Source organism: Pelodiscus sinensis, chromosome 1 (assembly GCF_052426305.1).
Source record: "Pelodiscus sinensis isolate ZL-2025 chromosome 1, ASM5242630v1, whole genome shotgun sequence".
Classification (NCBI taxonomy): domain Eukaryota; kingdom Metazoa; phylum Chordata; order Testudines; family Trionychidae; genus Pelodiscus; species Pelodiscus sinensis.
In genome coordinates, this window is record NC_143052.1 from 233,504,824 (window position 1) to 233,513,940 (window position 9,117).

General features: G+C 44.3%; 1 long non-coding RNA gene across 1 annotated transcript; it reads right to left on the bottom strand.

The window, feature by feature from the left end:
* Window positions 1-1,856: 1,856 nt before the first annotated feature.
* LOC142824596 (uncharacterized) lies at window positions 1,857-7,602 on the bottom strand. Its single transcript, XR_012899389.2, has 2 exons — window positions 3,700-7,602; window positions 1,857-3,351 (listed from the first exon to the last, which is right to left on the bottom strand). It is a non-coding gene; the product is annotated as an uncharacterized LOC142824596 (long non-coding RNA).
* Window positions 7,603-9,117: the final 1,515 nt, after the last annotated feature.

Consider the following 9,117-nt stretch of genomic DNA (forward strand, 5'->3'; position numbering starts at 1 on the left):
CTGGTGGAGCGTGGCAGAGTTTCATATAAGGTGCTCCCTATCTATCCCCCCACTCCCATTTCTACCCAGGTTGGGAGATGAAACCCTGCGGGTGAACTTTGGGACTCGAGGTGGCATGGACCAGAGACAGAGACTTTTGGGGTGTGGGACTCTTTGGACTTCGGGTGATTCTTGGCGGGGGGGGGGGGCTTGGTTCATGTTGGGGTTAGAACTCTGTGGTGTTTTCCCCAAGTTAATGCCGTATGACTTCTCTCTCTTGTTTCATTAAATGTTTCTTTCCTATACTCAAACTCAGTGCTTGCGGGTGGGGAAGCATTGCTTCTCAGAGGCGCCCAGGGGTGCGTGAATTTCCCAGATTACTGGGTGGGGGCTTGAGCCGGACCCCAAGATATTGAACCCAGCCCTACCCGGCAGAAGGGTTACATATCTAATTATGCAAAATATCAACAAGCCTTGATTTATTTTGGCTATCTGGCTGAAGCACCCTCAAGTGCTAAATGTGACATCAGGAAAATTATTTGCTGCTTTAAGGGACTGCCATCCCCAAAGACTCTGCTTCTTAGTCTGAGACTGGAACACAAACAATGTTGAGTTTGAGTTTTGGCTCTTCCCTGTGGGACATTTCTATTCCAAATGTCTCAGTTCCCTTCAGTTTCTAGTTAATCACAAAGAGAATATTCTAAAACAAGTCCCACCCAAACTCCAGTTACACAAAGCAGCAAAAGTGAATCTACAGAAGCCACAACAGAACTTAAACAAAAGGACAGGCAATTTTACCTTCTTGAGAGAGACAGGTATATAAGGTTCCTACTCTAAGGAGAGATTCTTCAGGTTTTTCTCTCTCTGAAAGTCTTCTGGCAGTACTCCTGCTTTCGATGAAAGCTCTTTGGTTTTCATAAAATCATAGAAATGTATGGCTGGAAGGCAGCTCTAGTAGTCATCTATCTCTAGTCTAACCCTTTGCGCTGACAAGGACTAAATATGTGTGGATCATCCCAGAAAATTGTTTATCTAGCCTGTTCTTAAAAAGCTCCAATGACAGCTGTTCTGCTATCTCGTTTGGACACTTATTCAAGTATTTAACTATCCTTAAAGTTTAGAAGGTCTTTTCCTAATAGCTAACAAATATCCCTCTGGCAGGTTAAGCCCCGTTACTTCTTGCTGTACCTTCAGTGTGTAAGGAAAGTAACTGATTACCCAGTGCTTTTCAAATCAACCCTTAACAATGTTGAAGACTCATCAGATCCACCCCCTGTTTTATTTTCTCAAGTCTAAACCTATTCTAACTTGTCCACTTCCTAAAATGTGAGGACCAGAACTATGCACAGTACTCCAGCTGAGGCCTCACCAGAGTTGAGAAGAGCAGGACAGCTAACTGATTTTCCTCAATAAAATGAGACCGCCTCAAAGATATAACTGATTTATTTGAGCTAATTTCTGGATCTTTTAATAAGACAGATATGTTGGGGAAAATTCTCAGGAAAAAAAATCTTGTAGGCACAATCTGAAAGCAGATGTCTTTGTCTAGCTAGTCTAATGTATAACAAATAGTCATGCTTCATAAGAAGCAGATGAACTCTACATAAAGAGGGATGTTTTGGGTGTGAGGAAGCTGCTTTATGTCTAGTTCCAATTAATTCTCTGTGAAATAATTTGAGGGAAAAGACCAAAACAGCATTCACCACAGTGATGTGTTGCACAGGGAACGCTGCAACATTTAATTTTAACCTAATTAAGAATAAACTAGGCTGGCTCTGACTAACGCTGTTAAATGTCCCTGGATTCAGAAGCGAGGAACACCTGATAAATCCATATCTGTCACCGGTGATTTCTTTAATAAACAGGCAGACACAGAATTTAGGGCCAAAGCATGTATTGTCAGAATTGTTCAAAAACAGCATACACAGGAAATGACAAACAGAAATACAAACCCACTCTAGCCTTAGAAGAAAAGACAGAAAATCCCTCAAACAAAAGGAAATATACATTACAAATGGTTGATTACATTACATTAATATTACTAGCCCTGCAACACCGTGGCTAGTGTTAAGCCTTAGCAGAGGATCAGTGAGGAGATCCCTCGAAATCGGTATTCAGACCTTTGACACAGGACCATTCAGGAATCCTTGACCTCTCAGAATGTAGTTTTCCACTAGATCCAGGGGCGAATGACTCTTCAGTATATTCACTTAGTCCAAAATGGTGGTGGCGGTGACACAAGTGTTCAACTGCCACTATCCCTGGCCTCAATTCCCAAATGTGGGACTTCTCCACATGCAGGTGGCCCTCAGACTAGCTATACAGCTGAGCCCACACTACTGCACCCACGATGATAGGAATCAGCCAATCTCATTCAGGAATCAGCCAATCTCATTCACTCATTCGTACATAGATACAAGCAGGACGGACGAGCAAACCCACTCACAACGGACAAGACAAACTAACCAAGCGAACCCACAAACAAACCCAAACTGAACAGAACAGAGGGGTTCTATTAACATTTGGGTGGGAAAAGCTCTATGGGTGCTGAGTCCATAATTTGGTGATGTGTGCATAGATTCCACAGGGTGGTGTGCACCTATGAAGGGCTATATGCAACCTTTGGGTGGTGTGCAGCTTCTAGGGGGCCAATGTTTGAGAAGGGTGCAAAAGAGGGCTGAGTGCAAACATGGGGTTTGGTGGGAAAAAGCCTCTCCCTGCTTTCATGGTCTCACAAAATGGAACCCATCAGAAACTCCATTTTGAATCAACTCCCTGACTATAACACTCAAAATTTATCCATGGTAACAGATGGATGAAGTCCACTGCCTGGGTTCTGTGAGGAACTTCTTGGTCACCATAGTCAGAAAATAAAATTCTTGACGGATGGGAGAGAAGGGCTTATGGCCAGTCACCACATCTTATGTTCCCTTCCATTTGCTGCCTCAGATTCAGAACTGCCCAGCTTCTTATATTTCTGATCATCTGTCTTCCTCTGGAGCTGAGATGTGGGAGTTGGGAACATGTTGATGCTATCTAGAAAAGCCTTTTCCTTAAAAAGAGCTAGTGCCAATAATGTGCTGATGCAACACTAAAATGAGAAGTACCACTAGAGTAGTGGTTCTCAACCTGCAGGTCATGTAACCTCCTTAGGGCCATATAGGTAGTACTGGATGCAGCCCACAATGGTCAACAGGTTGAGACCCATTGCACTAAAATCTTGAGAGCTCAGCATAAAATAAGAGATTCAACCTGAAAAATGCAAGTTATTGTAAAACAACTACAGGGTATTCTAACCCAGAGGAGGGCAAAAAAAGAATGCCCAAATGAGAGAAATTTGGCCCACTTGTAACTTCCCTACCCTCTTTGTGACTAACTCCAAAGAGATGACCTCAAATACTGCATTCGCTGATGCAGAAATGTTGTCAAATTGGAAGAACGGGCAAGTTAATCAACCAAATTGAACAAAGGAACTATGGGGAACCTGGGAACAAAGCAATAGCATTACGCTTACAAGAAGCATACAGGATCTTTTAGGGGAAAAGACAAGACACCAAATATAATTCCAAAGCAGCTAGCAGATACTTTCCAAAGACAGACACACACACATACACGTCCTGCAGATGGTGTATAGTGACCAGTCTGTCATGACTCAAGTCCGTTTTGCTCACCTAGCCTGAGTGAGGAGTCTGGGTTCCTCTAAGGTTTGGCTTGTAGGACCAAACCCAGAGTTTAATGGCCAGAGTACCCCTTCTTGTACATGTAAGTTCCCATTTGAGTCTAAGTATTGCCATGTCATACTGTAATCATTCATCCTTAAATGGTGTTAATCTCAAGTTTTTCCATAGTTATCCTTTGATGGTTATTCGGCACCTTAGAGACTAACAAAACATGTTGATGGTATCATGAGCTTTTGAGGGCACAACCAATTTTTTTCAGATGAATGAATGTGACTCCAGCTGAAGAAGTGGGTTGTGTCCACAAATGCTTATTCCACCATCTACATGTTTTGTTAACTAATTGTCTTGCAGCACTTTAAGTTTTTCCAGACTAACACAACTATCTCTCTGAAGCATTTGATGGTTGTCATTGTTGTCTCTTGTTCTTGGGGATGTCTGCCTCTCTCCAGGGTTCATGAATGCTGCTAATTCAATTCAGTCTCAGACACAACGGCTGTTTCCTCATTATCTTCAAGATTCCCACTTCTTCTTGACCACCTGGGCATCTGTGATGGCTTTTACACTTACACACATCTCCAAACAATGTACAGAGCATTAAGGATCACATAGTTACTACAAAAACTTTAAAAAAACCCTCATTTTGCAGCACCTTAAAGACTAACAAAACATATGGTATCATGAGCTTTTCTGTACACAGCCTACGTCTTCAGTTACTAGGAGACAACTTGGTTCACAATGCAGACATGAGGTACAACTTAATTTGTAAAGCTAACCAGAAGCAAGACTTTACTGTAAACATTAGAGAGACAGGGTGAAATAGAAGCATACAGAAATCATAAGCAAGTTGTCATACATCAAACCTATTAATACTAAAATACATTTTTACTACAGATAGCACTTGTCCAAATGACAATAAATGGGGAATATAAAATCGCAAAGTTTGGATGTAGCACAGACTCAACATTAAACTTGGACTGGAAAGTAGCTGAAGTTTCCTAATGCTATAGGTGAAATAATGTACTTTGGGAAGTTTACAGTGCAAGAAACACTGGGACTAGGGCTGACCAGGCTGACCTAATAGTCACTCTACAATTGTGGAAACCATTTCATATTTAGCTAGAAGACATTCTGTATAACAGAATCCATTTCAGTTTCTTGCTTTTGCACGTACGCCAATGAGTGAACTGACCTTCACCAATGTGAGGAAAAAAGCCAGAAAGATGAGCTGTTGGAATGTGTTAATGAACCATTTTGAATCGAAATTCTCACTCCCTAAAACCTGTTTTTTTTTCTTTGCTGCTAACCATTGCTCTTTGAAGTTTGCTTTGGTGGTATTCCCTGGCATCAAACTTGTTTGGTTAAGGGTATAAAATACTAGGATTGATTGTGTTGAGCAGCCTTACTGGGCCCACGTTTGGCTCACTTTGATCAAGAAAGCTGTTTGTTAGCTGCCTAACCACATAGGAGCTTATTTTGTTTCAACACATACCGGGGGTGTTTAAACTCCTGGCTTCTGAGCCATCTGCTAGAGTAATTGTACAATCCAGTCTAGGATTCCCACTCCTTCCTGCTGTCCCCCCATCCTATGGTACACTGTCCTGAGGAAGCATCTTTGGAAATCACCAGGGGGATCTGGTGCTGTGAAGCAGTCATGCCCCCTCCTCTCTGGACTTTGTTCCCCATGGCAGCAGGAGGTGTTAGGGAAGCAGAGTGAATGAACTTGCCCACTGTGCTCCACTTCTCTTCCCCCCTGGCTTGTGCATCTTGCACGGAGTGCAAGTGGGTGGGGGGCGGGGAGGTTGCAACTGCTGACACCATGTAGTGCCAGTCCTCCTCTGAAGCTGTGTTCTCAGGATGGGGCAAGTTGATGGCAGGAAGGGGAGCCCCAGATGACACAATCACACCAGCCTGGGCTGAGCCATTGGCTAGGAAGTTTAGACTCCAATATACAAAACATCTAACTCACTTATAGCTATGCTTCACAAGGAAAGCTCGCACTTGAACGGTACGGTGTTTAATTCCAAAATAATATAAACCTGCATACATGTTAGGCTGTGTCTAGACTGGCCAGTTTTTCCGGAAAAACTTGCCAGCTGTCTACACTGGCCGCTTGAATTGCTGCAAAAGCACTGACTTCCTACTGTAAGAAATCAGTGCTTTTTGCAAGTAGGAATAAGAGATCCTCCGGAAAAGGGCTTTATTCCGGAGGATCGCGCCAGTCTAGATGCTTTTTTCTGGCTTCTCCCCAAGCCGGGAAAAAAAGCAGTGGCCATGTTTATTTAAATCCCGCGGGGGATATTTAAATCCCCCGCGGATTTCCCTATTCCAAAGTTCTAAATTAGCATGCCTCTTCCGGAGAAGGGGCTAGTGTAGACGTAGCCTTAGCATTTACAGTTTTCCCTGAATACGTTTAACCCAGTCCCATGCTCACAGTCACGTACTAAAGTTGTGCTATGCTCTACAGCTCTTGCTGCTGCAATTCCTGTTGTCTGAATAATGCCACCAACCATGGAGGGTAGAAAATTTTCCTGTGTTCTTTTCATTGCTGCTGCTTGCTGTGCTAACGGCCCCTTTCCTTTGCTGCTTCCTGCTTTCTTATTAATTTAACCCTGTGCATCTAGTTTATATTCGCAGGCTTGACTACAAATATGAATAGCAATTCCTACTCCATTTCCGCACTCAAGCAGTGGCACTGATTGTGAGCAGTGGAAGGGCTGTAGAAGCATGAGCTGGTCTATCTTCATGGAAGGCAGCTGCTACGCTACACACAAATGTATATATGTCTAGTGCCCTAGGAAAACACATGATATCTATTTTCCAAGTATTAGTTTACATTCTTTTCTCACTGGAAAGCACATCCACCCTCTGTTACTCCAATCCATCATATTCCAAACTTTCATTGGGCTGAGGTGTGGACAAGCAAATGTTTGAACAGAGTGCGGGAGAGTTTTTGGTATACACACATCTGTTCAGGCTATTTTTTAGCCCCTAGTGTAAACCTGAGCAACTATTTCATTTTAAGCATAGAGGCAAGACAGGTGTTAAGGTAGAGGTGGGCAAACTACAGCCTGCTGGACTGCATATAGCCTGGCGGGGCTTTTAATCCAGCAATTAGGATTACCAGTCCTGCAGCAGGTAATGGCCTTATGCAGGAAGAATCCAGGACGGTACAGAGGGCTCCACACACTATCTGCACCAGCAGGAATCCTTTCTGCAAGTCCAATTGGCTAGGAATGGGGCACCACAGCCAATGGAAAGGGTGGGAGCAGTTTTGCAGAACAGAGCAAACTGCAGAGCCAGCTGCTGCTGGACATACCAGACTTCTGGGAGTGGCACAGAGCCAGGGGGAGGGGATACTGCCATAGTCCTGCTGCACAGCTAACTAGGAGCCGTCTGAGGTAAAGGGCACTTAGCTGGAGTCTGCCCCCTGAATCTGTCCTGTATACTAAACCCAGCACTGAAACGCCCTCCTAAACCCCGAGTCCCTGCCCTGAGCCCTCCCACACCCCAACTTTGTCACAGCCCTACATTCATGGCTTGATGTACCATTTCCCTACCCATGTATGGCCCTGGAGCCATAAAGTTTGTCAACCCCTAAGTTAAGGGTATGAGACTGCCTAGAACTGCTTACCTGGAGCAACAACAGATGAAAGGCATTCCCCTCATCATAGCAATTCTCAAAGTGGGGTCCCCAAGGGCACACTGTTACTCCAGAGTCTCAGTAACAAGCATAATCTTTTGAATTAATTTAGAATTTAGGATAAGGGATCTGATTGATGATGATAAATGCTCTGGTTACCAGAAGGGAGGCCCCTGACACTGTATCTGATCACCGGTGATTTCTCTCCCCAAAAAACCACACTTGGGCTGTTTCTACATTGGCACCCCTTTCCGGAAAAGGGATGCTAATGAGACACTTCGGAATTGAAAATGCTGTGGGGGATTTAAATATCCCCCGTGGCATTTGCATGAACATGGCTGCCACTTTTTTCCGGCTCGGGGTTTTGCCGGAGAAAAGCGCCAGTCTAGACGGGATCTTGTGGAAAATAAACCCTTTTCCGGAAGATCCCTTATTCCTACTTTCCGCAAGATCCCGTCTAGACTGGCGCTTTTCTCTGGCAAAACCCCGAGCCGGAAAAAAGCGGCAGCCATGTTCATGCAAATGCCACGGGGGATATTTAAATCCCCCACAGCATTTTCAATTCCGAAGTGTCTCATTAGCATCCCTTTTCCGGAAAAGGGTGCCAATGTAGTAACAGCCGTGGAGTCCAGATTAAAGTTCACTAATATATTGTAAGAATTTGTTCTTGTTCATGCACTTGTCAATTTAAAAACACCACCACCAAATCCAACCCCCACCTCAAAACAGAAGAGCAGACAGACAAAAAGATCCCCGATACAGATAAGGTATTTATGCGTTACAAAAGTCTCTGTGTTGCCAGTGGTGGTACTGGTGCTTGTGACCTTCTACCTTTGGGCTCAGATTAGCCCGTAGGGAGGAACCGCAAGCGATCCCTCGCAGTTCTGGGATGATTCTCATTGGGCCTACACCACAATGGAGACAATGTGATGGTCCAAGGCTGGTAGAGATCAAACACCTCTGCTTGGTGTATCCCAGATCACCAGTGCTGAGCCTTCGCCACAGCGTGGTGTGGGAACCCACTGCAGTTGTGAATGATCCCTATGCCTTTTCCCTCTGTGGCGCTGTGCTGTCCTCACAGACACAGCCTGGAACACTGACCACTCCCACCTTTCGGTGCAGGCCTTTTTTTTTTTTTTTTTTTTTTAAGAACCTTTGGCAGGTAAACTGTAAACTTGTGTAGAGTGGTGTGCACACTTTCGGGCTAGGTGCAAAGGATCTGTGTGCCTGGTGCAATTTTGGTACTGAGTGCAGACAGTCAGGGCGGGAAAAGTTCAACTGTCCTGTCCAGAAACTCCATTTTTGTTTTCCTAAATTCCATTTTGTTTTCAGTTACTGATGGCAGCAACCACTCCTTTAAGTGTGCACCTTACCTACATCCTATTTACAACAATTACATTATAACACCACTCTAACACTGCCAAGGAGATGAGCAGAGTCAATGCTGCCATGGCTCCAGGAGGTCTGAGAGTTGTTAGTGGGGTCACTGGCCCTGCTGATAAATTTCACTTCACACCATGGAATTACATGTGGTGCCACCCTGCCCCCTCCATTTCCCTCTTAATATTAGATGCAGGTAGCAAGGCAGCTGAGATAAGGCCCAGCCTCTTCCCTAAGACTTGCCTCCTTCCACACCTGTGGGTGCTTAAATTCCTTTGCCATCTGTATTTCTTCTGATAAAGACCCCTTGCAGTGGTCATGTGCAAAACTACCTCAGTCTTGCTGCCTGGAATCTAATGCATGCCCAAGTCCTGGAAGGATATTTAAACTAGGTTTTCTTCTGCCGATATTCTTTGCAGTGCCTGCTCTAGTAGGCAT